This window comes from Crocodylus porosus, unplaced genomic scaffold, assembly GCF_001723895.1.
Source record: "Crocodylus porosus isolate Cpor-Errol unplaced genomic scaffold, CroPor_comp1, whole genome shotgun sequence".
Classification (NCBI taxonomy): Eukaryota; Metazoa; Chordata; order Crocodylia; family Crocodylidae; genus Crocodylus; species Crocodylus porosus.
The window spans coordinates 5,089,181-5,102,001 of record NW_017728913.1 but is presented as its reverse complement, the minus strand read 5'-3'; the positions used below and the strand labels follow the sequence as shown (position 1 = coordinate 5,102,001).

General features: G+C 40.7%; 1 protein-coding gene across 3 annotated transcripts in view; it reads right to left on the bottom strand.

Annotated features, from left to right (window-relative positions):
• GAB1 (GRB2 associated binding protein 1) overlaps positions 1–12,821 on the bottom strand; it is a 137,845-nt gene that overhangs the window by 70,546 nt on the left and 54,478 nt on the right. The window lies entirely within an intron of this gene.

Genomic DNA, 12,821 nt, shown 5'->3' with positions numbered 1-12,821 from the left:
GCCAATGGACACTAGAAGGCCGTTAAGTGGGCCACCAGGGAATCAGGGCAAAGCGGTTGCTGTTCTCCTTTCCCAGACCAGATGAAGAGGGAAGCATAAAACTGTTTACCCCTGCAAGAGAAATTCTCTCACAAGAGATCTTCCAGGTTGAGACCTGGAAGATTTTCTCCTGGAAGGGGCATTTACTTTCACTTACCTTCTCCCTGGTAGAAAATAAGTGAATGCTTGTACGCTTTTCATTTCTACAAGGAGAATGGCAATTTTCCCAGTAGAAAGGTAATACTTCTGCCTGGTCAGGGTTACCATTTACACCCTGGATTGCCAGTATAGCAAACATCCTCTTGTTTAGAAACACTGAAGAGATGAAGCAGTTTACACACAAGCCAGACAAGGAGCAGGCAATTATTTTGGGCAGAGGGCTGCTTACTGAGTTTTGGCAAGATGTGGAGGGCTCCATGGGTAGCCTCACCCCTTGATAGGTGCCTCACCCCCGGGTCACCATCTTGTGACCAGAAGTCCCACCCCCAAACACCTGACCTCTGCCACCAGAAGTCCCTCCCTTTGCCCCCGCAATTACTCCTTTCAGCAAGGGGTTTTGCCATCTCAGAACCAGAAAAAATACCAAATTATATTCTAAAAAGTGAACATCTACAACATTAATTTGATTTCAGAAAATATTTTTATTTTCCTGATTTACATGCATTTGTGTAGTGTACACAGAGCTGATTGTATATAACAGCTTAAAATTAAGTCTTACTCTCATATAGAGTGGGAGGGGAGCATGGGGGGTTAGTATAGGTTTGTGGGGGGTGGAAATGTGTGAGGGGTGTGGGGTGAAGGAGCATGTGGGTGTACATGTAGATATGCGGGGTGTAGGTAGGTATGGGGTTTGTGGGGGGCTGTGTGTGGGGGGAGTGTGGCGGGAGTGTGTGAGGGGGTGTAGTTCTATATATATGGCAGTGTGAGGGGGTGTGTGGGTGCATGTGTATGGTGGGGTGCGAGTGTGAGTGTGGGACTCACCCTAGGAACACACACGCACACACCTCCCACTCCTGGCCCCAGTACCTGGAGAGGCCGGCAGCCGGCACAGAAGTGGGGAAATGGCAGCTACAGATTTGGAGGGTGGGCAGGAGGGAGTGGGAGCAAGCAGGCCCAGGGGAGCATAGCAACAGCTGGGCGGGAACACAGGGCCCGTACCAGTGTCCTGGGGCCAGTACTGGTGGAGCCCAGAGGAGGGTGGCAGGAGCACAGGACCCTGGTGCCAACCTCACTTCCAGTCAGTTTTCAACCATTCTTCTAGATCAGCGTTCCTCAACACATGGGTAGCGACCCAAAAGTGGGTCACAAGAATATATGAAAGGGTCATTGTGAGAGGGGCAGTGAAAGCCCCTCTAAGGGGTCCCAGCCCCCACCCTGGTACTCACCACAGGCATCCTGAAGAGTGGCAGCTGGGAGGAATCATGGGCACCGGCCCCGCAATTCCGGAGCTCCCTACAGCTGCGGATCAGTGAGGGATGTGGGCGGAGCCTCCAGAAACCGCGGGCTGCTCAACTAGCAGCCGGGAAAACAGCTGGCGGTTGGTGAACAGTGGGAAAAGAAGAGGATGCCGACCCAGAGACACTGGCGGAAGAAGAAGAGGACGTTGACCCAGAGAAGCCGACAGTGAGGAGGAAGGTTGCCCAGCTGAAGGCAAGAGAGGGGGAGCCAGGGCCCTGCCACAGGAGGCAGAAAGCTCTAACCAGGAGAGACAGGCATCTCCCAGGGATGACACCGCAGCCTCTTCAGGGAACCCAGGTACAGTGGCGGGAGGCACCAACAGGGAGCAGTTACCCCACTCAGGGGGCATGGCGGGGAGGCACGAGCAACCCAGCGTGGGAACCATGCACCCTTCCCAGCCGGGGAAGACCGGGAGGGACTCTAAGTCAGCTGGGGGCCAGTGCTGGCCAAACTGAGGAGCAAGACCAGAGTGGGGCACAGCCCACCCCCACAGTCACCTGGGGCGCAGGGACAAGTGAGTCCCTCGTCCGGTCCATCAAGTTTCTTTGTTTCTTTGGATTTTAAAAAGGGCACTGGGGCCCTCCGGCAGAGAACCAGGTGTTGATTTCTGTTGAATTCGACGAAACACCTAGCTAGCCTGAGACAGGGCTGGCTTATATGCCCTAACCGGTCTGAAGTCAAGGAGCCAGCTGTGGTGAAAGACAAACTGACTGGGAAGGCCCGACTGGCTCGGAAGTGGGCGAGTCAAGTGAAGAGGGAAAGTTATCCAAGGAGACACCTGCAGAGGGTAGTATCCATCCTGGCCATGGTAAGGGCGGAGTAAAGGGAAGGTTTGGAGCCCCAAGAAGCAAGAACAGGGATTGAGGCATCTTCAACCTTGGGGGGACCACCTGAAGGGAACTGCCTTTCCAACAAGAATATCGAAGTTGTGGCAGGCAAGTAAGGGTAGCACCCATACCACCCAGGTGGCATCCCAGCTCAAACCTCACCCTGACGTCACCTGGGGGCAAGGCGCCCAGCAAGAAAAGGCTGAAACCTTACATCACCTTCCAGTGACAGTCACGAACAAACTTTAAAAACTGATCAACACATTTTAAAAATGGACTCTCCTTTAAGAGAGAAAAAATAAGATACTGTGGCTTTTTCGTTTCAGGTTCTCAGAGTTCCCACCTGCAATGGGCTGTTTGGGGCTTCCCCTGCCCCAAACATGCCTCCCTGTCCCACACATTGGGGAGCTGCGGCCTGTGGGTAGGGTGTCAGGAGTGAGGAGCACTGGGTCGGGACTGGCTATCAACGTTTACAAAAAATGTTTAGAACCACTACTGTAGATTGAGCTCAACTGGTATAACTATGGGGCTTGCAACCTCACTTCTTATGTGCTACAACCCTATTTAGAACTGACCCATCTTGGAACCACTGCTGTAAAGTTTGAAGAAATTGGGACTTGTCATCCTAATTTTGGACTGATGCCATCCAAGTCATGCAGACTTGAAGAAGACAAGTTTAGGTGATTTTACAAAGCTCAAACAAGATGACTTTAAACCCCACTCTAATCTCTTTGTGTAGATCCTTAAAACAAAAGAAATAAATAGAACAATAAAAGTATACATTCCAAACCCCTTGGACCTTTACAAACTATATCAATAAACCAAACCAACAAATCATGCAAGAATACCTTAGGCTAATTAAAGCATCCAGAGTATCATGTGTATCAGCATCCCTGCACTGAAAAATGGCAGTGGGGAGTTTTGAACCAAAGCTTGTTGAATGAGGTTTAAAGTGCCCCGCTGCCATTTTTCAACACAGGGACACTGATATACGTGACACTGGTGTCTGCTGGAGGACAGTAATTATCACAGTCTAGCAGCCTCAATTAATCGAGTCTGCTCCAACACACTGTAATTACAGTGCGTCAGAGCAGCCTCCCTGCATGTGTATAGGAGCCCCGTATGTCAACTACTTACTCATTACCTTTATAATTGTGATCAAATGCTATAGTAATTCCACAACAACATTTTTATAATTTCTCTAGATAAACAGTATTACTGCAACATGTAACTGTACTTCACATACAGGGGTCACAGAGCTTTCAGAAACATTAATTTGACACTGCATATTTGGGAGGCAACAACTGAACTTGTACTTAAAAATATTTTAAAAAGCTGGTATGTGTCACATACTATTTCTACACCGATACAAGTCCTTTAGAAAGTAAAGATATTTTCATTATTTAATCAGATACAATCTAAAAGCTCTGTTAAAGAGGATGCATAGATACAAATGTCTGCTGTTTCTTTAACTCACAACATTTATACTGTAATTTCCAACTCAAGTCAAAACACATTTGGTATTATGATACCATTGTTAGATTACACACAAACATGCTCTAACAGTCCTGGAACCACTCCAAGTAACATAACAAACATGGTACAAAAGAAACAAAAACAGTTAAAGAGCAGGACATTTCACCTCTGTCCCCCTCAGATTTATACAAAGTTATGTTCAATAAAAATTATCCCTGCATAAAAAATTACCCTAAAAAACAAAAAACACACTGTGAACATTGAAACAAATAGGTTTTTCTGTCGCACTACAAATATGTCACTAGAAGTGTTAAAAAAAACAAAACAAAACAATAAGAACTCAATCATATTAAAAACCATGTTTCTGAACATTTTACAAACTCAAGATATATGGGCTAAAAACTTAAATTTATTAAAACAGTGAAGTAGTACACAATTTATCTGTAGCAGGATCTACATTCAAACTATGAATACTTGTTCAATATGACATTTCTTTATCAAGAGACTTTTCCTTTTTCTTCATAGACTCTGAGTAGGCCAGAAAATAATATCTGGGTCATTTAAAAATGACCTACTTTTTCTGCTGACCAATTTTGTCTTTCAAATCTCCAGTATTAGTGGCTCAACCACTTATTCCTACACTCCATGTTAAAAACTCAATCTTCTACCTAAACATTTCTCTATCAAGAAAAGATTATGTGATCTGCAAAATCTTCCACTTAAGACAAAAAAGGGTGAAGAGTTTCGAGACTGGATGAATAACTACAGTAGCTCATCAGAAACACCGCTGAAAGTGGATGAAAGCTGAATGCCTGTGGCAATTACAAACTAAAAAAAAATTCAAACAGCATACACATACTGATGTCACTCAAAGAATTCAAGCTTCTCAGACAGGAGACAAAAAACTTAAATTAGGAATTATAAGCTAGATATTACTATCATTTGAAAAAGATTCCTTTAAATGTATAAAAATATCTACAAGTACATATCCAATAAATTAGGGTTTGTAGTAAACTAAGATTGGAGGCACGTATTAAACGTGAGTGTATACTGAATTCAAAGAGAAGTTGTAAGCTGGACACAGAAGGTTTAAAATTAGCAATTTCAATGATAACTGATAACTTTCTATTTGTAAAATAAAATTTAGCTTGGCTAGAAAAATAAATTAGTACCTTTTTTAAGATACAAAATTATATGCTGGAACCAAAAATCATTTTTACTAAGTTAGCATGAAATTAAATAAATGTATCACTTTGGGAGAAAACTTAGGATCCAATAAATTAATTGTTTCTAGATGCACTTTAATATCCTTCTAAAATATATATTCACTATCCATTTTTCCCATATTTCATGGTGTACAAGTCAAGGTTTGAAGGCCAATTTTTTACTCTTAAAATTCACCCTGGACTCATACACCATACCCTGCAAGCGGTGCTGGGCTTGGGGCACCAACAGGAGCTGACCTATACACCTTGTTGAATCTATATACTGTGAAATATGGTATTTAAGATATTCTAAACAGTAACACATTTCAATCTATTTTATTTCTGAAATCTCTTATATAATTTTAACATTTCTATTTTGAACAGTAAAACTGGCATAAGAATCCACTGGTCTGTATCTTAGCTTGAGCAATGCAAAAATAAAACAAATTTGTCAGAATCATGGAATGGGAAAATGGTTAACAAGTGTACATGTCACTGTCTTTCTGAATGTTCTCACACCTCTCCCATCCAGATGTCCAGGTTTTTCCAAAAGCTCCTAAGTAGTAGTGTAGACAATAGTAGTCTCAAAAGCTTAACAAGCACATTAGGAAAGTAAAAGGTCTTTATTTTCTTTCCAGTATGTTTATTACTAGTGTGGATGAACTAATATCACAATCCTATGCTGCAGAAACTGCAGTGATTCAGGACAAGTAGCATCCATGGTCTGGCAAATGGCTCCGTGGTCTTCCATTGGCCCAGAGGTGATGCAAATCCCCAAATAAAGCAGCAGTATTTTCTCCCTTACGTGAACTTGTTTGCAAGCTTTATATATATTTGTGCAGCAAAGAGGCACTCAGCTAGAGTCTCTGGTTTGTAATCATTAAAACAAATTGATTTACAACTAAATACAGCTTTTACAGTAAATTATATACTTCTTTTAATTTACCAGGAAGATACTCTATGCACACATTTTTTACGCACCTTTACATTTTATATTCTTAATTTTTTACTTTTTATTACATTAGAACTTACATGATACCTTTTACTTATAATTTCAGTCAAAGTACTTTTATATGGAGATTGACATTCATAAAAACAGCATTCTATTTTTAAGTCAAATAAAAATACCCTAAATATCCAGGATATAAAAGGAGAAGACAAGTTTAATGTAAGCATGTTTTGCATTAACATGCAAATTAACAAGCTAATTTGATTTATTAAGCAAAGACGTATTACCTGTAAAGAGGCAATAACTATTTCCAGTCACTATGACCTTTAAGATTAAAAAAATAATAATAAATCATCCTCTTACACTTCATTTTCCCCTCACAGATAAGAGGAGGATACCACATTTTGCTGATTTTTCAACACCTTCTTGGTTTCTCAACTTAGACTGAACTAGGCACTGAAAGTAGGGGAATAAACTGAAAAGAAGAAAACATTCCCTCTGCACCTGAAGAGGCTACTGCCATCAGAAGTTACTTTACCACTTCAGTAAACACTGTTGTCAAGTGTTTAACCAGTAGGTGGCTTAATTTTCTCTAATAAATTTCAATGAAATTTTAGATTATAGAAAGGTTAGATCTTAATTTTTAATATAGAATCATCCCCTTTTACCTAGCCTAGTCTGAGTCCCTGAACATATTCTCACCAGATAGTATTTATTATCTCATGGGGAAAAACTTGCTTTTTGAAAATTAATTGCCCAAATGCTGTACTCCCTCAAGAATGCAAAATTCCTTTTCCCAGTGCAGAAGCAGGAGCTCCTTTGTGATGTCTCTGGGGCCTTTTGACCGTTGAAACAGAAGCGAAGGACTAGAGGTATCCTCCCAGGGTGGATAAAAATCAACTATTAAAAAAAAAATTTTAATGGATTTTTGAAAAATTTAAATCATATTTTTTCTTTAATCATATTTTTATTTTGTTAAGATGCTTTTAAAAAATAAATGTATATATAGTTTTAATTTAAGATATGTTAAAGCTCAAAGATAACATCATGGAATAGGGATCAGAACTTCTAATTATATACTATTTGCTACAATATAGTCATATAACCTTTTTTTTTAGAAGTTTTATAAGTAGTTCACAACAGGCCATGAACTATATTAGGGACCCAATCTTATCCCCGCAAGATTCTCAGAGGCTCTTCTATAGGTTGGTAAAGATTAAAGAAAACCACTGTACCCAGTGGGATTCAGTGCTCAGTCTCAAACAGTGGTTCTCAAACTTTTTTGCATCAGGACCCATTTATAAACATCAATGACCAGTCCCAACCTGGTGCCCCTCACTCCCGACCTGCTGCCCCCCCAGTGTGTGGGGCAGGGAGTGGGCGTGTGGCACATAGGGGGGGTCCCAAGCAGCCCCTTGCAGGCTAGAACTCTGCCAGCCTGCAAGACAAAAGCCACAGTTAACCACGTTTTTCCTTTAAAGGAGAATCCATTTTTAAAGTTTGTTCATGACCCTCTCATATATTTTCTTGCAACCCACTTTTGGGTCTTGACTCACAGGTTGAGAAATGCTGGTCTAGAAAATCCCATTAAGCATCTCTGTGATGTTTAGTTTCAGTTCTCAAACTGTGGATTTGTCTCTCCAGAGATCATAGGCAGACAAGGTTCTTTGGGTAGATGTGATATCTTATTAGACCAACTAAATAGTTGGAAAAAATTGTTCTTTGCAAGCTTTTGGGCACAAACACCATTCTTCAGGCATAGGAAGAGCTTGTCGTCTCCAGAGATAACATCCTTGTTAACAGCAGTATATGAAGATGAGATAACAGACCTACAGCGTATACAAGGTAAGCAGCTCTTACCTTCTCTAAAAGTGCAAAGTTTCAAGAAGTTAAATGAATAAAGGATATCAAACAACAAGAGTGTACTTTTTGTAGAAAACAATGATTAAATTAAAGCTTCCTGACCAGTGATTTCAACCATGATTTAAAGCTATTTGATTTAAAATCAAAGCCACCATGTATCCTTTTAAACTAAGGTATACCCCAACCTCCACATGAGCTTCTTTCAGGTAGAGAACAAAATGGAGGGGGAAAAAAAGGGAAAAACACTGCCCTGGGAATAAAACTGGATGTGCTTCCCATAGGAAAAACCTCATGCAACAATTTCTCCTACAGGGAGCAGAAGAGGAAATAACTGCTCATCGTCTACTACTCTGAAACTACAAAGACAGATGCACTGAAAAAGAGCAGGGTTGTTTCAGCAAATAAGAGAATAAGGAACTGTCTCTTTTAACAAAGAAATGGTATTAGCTGTACAGAAATGCCCAAGTGTCTTACCCAGAGCAGATGTACAACAGGAAAAATTAAGATGGTCATTCAAAGTCAGGATCAAATCAAGAGGAGGTGCAGCAATGCAGTCACACCCCCTTTTTGGACCACACTGTAAGAGCAGCAGCCAGTGACTAAGTCCTTGAAGCAAATAAGAAACCTCCCTCACCTACTTGCAGAACCCCTCCTTACCCTTGCATTCTCAGAGGCATTTCCTCTTCCCTCCCATGCCCACCACTACTAGTGCCCCTGGCTGAACCAGGAGTATGAGGGAGTCACTTCTGCCCCGCTCCAGCTAAGCTGCAGGGAAATCAGGCTTGGCTGGGGACTGTCAGCAGGAGGCAGGTTCCTCCTCCCTGCCTCCAAGTGTTCCCCACCAGCCTGGGAGCAGGCATAGGAAGAGGAGAATCTACCACCACAGCTGCTGCTGCTGTCCTTAGCCAAGCACAGCCCCCATGCAGCTGCTTTCTGTAGTCCCAGATACAGCAGGGCAGGAGAGGTTGGGACAGTGGCAGCAGTAGAAGGTAGATCTCCCTGGCCCCTTCCTGCACCCAGAGGACTAAGTAGAGAGGGTGAGGGAGGGACTTGGGAGGGCAAAGGAGGTGATGCTGAGCATGAAGAGGTAGGGAGGAGGTGCTGAGAGTGGGAGGTTGGAGGGGGAAAAGACATTCTTACCTGATTTTGTAACTTTAAAAAGTCCCTGGCTGCTGCTCCCATGGTGTGGTCTGCCTTCCCTGGGGGAGCTGGGAGGGCCGGGGGGAGAAAAGATGATCATGACCACCCCTGTAGCATCAGTCATTACTCCCCCACCACCCTTCTGAAACTCCTGGATCCACATTTAAGGCATTGCTTTCCCTATGCAGTAACAGGTATCCAAGTTGGCCTGGGAACTTCAAAGATTTAATGCACTTAGGAGACAATAGAAAATACTCATAACTCATGTCTCTATAAATGATAGGCAGTCTATGGCTATGACATTCACTTTTATTCACTGTGTGCAATAGAACAGTCAGACATTGATGAACCAATGTACAGCATTTAGAATTTTGTAATTTTCATAAATTTCATAGAATTTCTTCAAAAGGAGGCTAGATAGACACCTTGCCGGGGTCATTTGACCCCAGCATTCTTTCCTGCCCATGGCAGGGAGTCGGACTTGATGATCTGCTCAGGTCCCTTCCGACCCCACCAACTATGAAACAAGAACCTTTTGTTTACTCACAAAAAAGTCTTGAATTTATCTACTTTCTTATCCACCAGTACGTGAAAAAATTCAATTTGATTTTGCTGTTACATTCTCCATACATCTCTGCCTCTTGTCTGCAGGTTGTCTATGTCCAGTAGAACTTCATATGCTTCCATTTTCTGATGACTTTATCACTTCTCTCTCACCAGTCTTGGGTTTTTTTTTTAATGCATCTTAAAACTTAAGCTAAATTTCCACTGCTCCCCATTCTATTCTTCTGAAATGAAGTCTACAGTTTCTTAACATGCACTTGCACATGTTTTTCATGTGGATTTTTTGTCAAACATAAGAATACTTGTTTATTTTTTGTTTGACTTTCTTGCATATTGCCTTAAGAAAAACAGACGCTGGTTAGGCAATCAGCATTTGTATAGGTGCTTTACAAATCTCTTAGACATGATGTTAATCTCTCTGACATTTCACTGCCAGAGTAGAGAATATCTGTTCTGTCTCACTGCTGTTATTCATTGTAAGTACATATGTGCTTACTAAGTGTTACACTGGATTTATTCTTAAATCAGCAGTTTAGGCAGACATCAACCTGCTGTTCCCCATATTAAGCAGATGTTCTGTATGTTGTTACTAGTGAATTCTGAATAGTAAAACCAACACTTACATCGTGTTTTTCTGACCATCTTATACCAACCTCAGAAAGTTGGCCTTTCACTGCTTAACATTTTTAGCAAAGTTTGCTGTATCAATACTGTGGAATGCAAGTTTCTCTAGTGCAAGCAGTTTTTCTCCATTTGTCTTACTGACCTGTTCCAGGCAGCAACATAAATATCTTATTATTTTTTATTTACATTCACAAGTTTGAATTCACTCTCAATGGACTCCTTTCAGCAATAGTGTACATCCCATTAAGTGGACCTACTGTAAATTAATCTTTCTGGGCACCTATACACGTGCCTGGAGCCTGTTCCTATGCATTCTACTTAGAACATATCAGAGCAGACTTGCCTAACCGAGTCTGCTGGAGCGTTCTAGGTAAAATGTTCCAGCAGCCTTGATGTCATGTATATTCAGTGCCCCCGCATTTCAAAATGGCAGCGGGGATGCTTTAACTAAAGATCATTAAACAAGCTTTAGTTAAAGAGCCCCCACCGCCATTTTGAAGCGTTGGATGCTGAATACACAAGCTGCTGAGGGAGTTTTAATTAGAGCTGTCCCCCAAAACATGTGTAAAGACATCCTTGAGGCACAGGAGAAATGGTATACCCATATGGCACTATGCCTAAATAGAGCAGCTGGTTTATACAGTGTTGCTTACAAAAGGCTATGTCTTTTATCAATATGAAACAGTCCTTCATCAGATTGCTTACCTCCTGGATTGAGATTACCACTACCAGTTATGCCACACCTGTTGCTTCTCCCCTTATAAACAAATACATGATCCAAGCAAACACATGGTCTTTATAAGGGTAATACCATACAACCCTAACACAGAAGTGACTAAAGTAACATAGACCATTCTGATGCTGAATGGAAAACCAAACTAATTCAATTATTCTGAGCCTTATTTCAAAATAAGATAAAATGGACTATTCTGTATGAACCTTCTGCATTGGTAACTTCTCTCCAAAACAAAAACAAAATCATTGTGTCAGCATCATCCCAAGGAAAATGAAAGTGCTATGCTCTTAGCATCAGTTCCCAACTGCAATACAACTGAAAGCTCTGCAATCTTGTAGACTCAATGAAGGTTTCAATCATCTAATGAGATGAGGTCATCTCTGTGTGGTTTCACAGTACAGTCTCAATGGCAGCCCATTATGTCAGTCCCCTGGCAGACTGAAGTATCAATCACAACACTAATCAGTTTATTATTCACCATAGAACTAAACTACTGCAGAACAAAGAAATAAAAACAAAAGGATGGAGACAAGGGATTATATTCCATTTCTAGAATAAGTTCACAAGAGAGCTCATAAGATTTTAAACTCAGTAATAGTATGACTTAGAATTTTTTTCTGTACTAATATCAAAGAAGGAACTCAGTTATATTCACATTGAGCTGCTTAGTAGATTTCACATTTTATTAATCCATTCTCTATCTTATCCATATAATATGCAAACACTTACCTATAGACCTATAGAATCTTAAATTAATACATTTCAATTTACATCATCTTTAGAATGTATATATAATTTATAATACACAGATCTAAAAAGTTGTTAAATTACACAGTTTGAAGTATCTATATACTTATGCTTCTTCATGAATTTCCCAAGTCATCAGCAAAAAGGTCACACAGCGCTGGCTATCTTAGTATCATCAACATTAAAACATGTTATAGTCACTAATTTTACTACTCTGTCAAATCAAAACATGCACATGTTCTCAGCTCACAATATTAAGATGTTTAAATGCACTATAAATTAGCTCATTTTTTAAGAACAAGACTGTCTTGAACATACAAAAAGCAGGACTATAGCAAAACCTGTACACATTAAATATATGATAGTCTGAAGAGATCTTAAAATAACTGTAAGCTTAAAGGAAAGGATTTTACTTGCCAAGTCCAGAAGTTGTCTGTCTATTCAATCATCATAGAAGCTGCATCTCGGGTACTTTAAAAGATTTATCCTTTCCATATATCCAAAGGGCAAGGTAGTACTATCACCATAATTTTAAAGGTGCTGAACTGAAATTGGGAGATTAAATGACTTGTCCAAAGTAACATAACATTTATCGCCAAGAATCTAAAGCAGATTCCTGAATCCTGCGTTACTGCCTTAACTAAAAGATCAGCTTCCTCTCCTTTCCAGAAGCACTTGAAAAGATCACTAATCCCAGGGGGTTTATGAGTTTTCATTCACTATGCTGCTGAAAGGTTCACTGAACTGCTGAAAAATTCAAGCACAGGTTCAGGTTTGGAGACAGAAAAATGTTTTTATAAAGCATGTATTTTTAATACTGCACTCATTTTCCAGATTTGGGTCTGTGAAAGTGTCCCCCTGTAGCCCCAAGACATAAAAGCTTTTTCAATGCACCTTTGTTGCTGAGGTTTCAAAGTCTTTTCTTAGCTAAGTATAAATTAGTTATTTTTTCCAGGGAGAAAAGATGAGATGGATAGAGGTCAGGGCAGTACAGCTGAAATCAGAAGCTTTCTAATGTGCTTAAGAATGAAAAAGGTCATCTCATCTGAAACTGAAAAGCCTGAAAACGGTGACAACAAAAAATAACAGAAATTCAAAAGATCTGGACCTCGCTGCAGGAGATAAGCCCATTTTGCTGGGCCAAGCAGTTCCAAATTCCTCTTTAAGAGTACCTCAAACTACAGCCGTGAAGT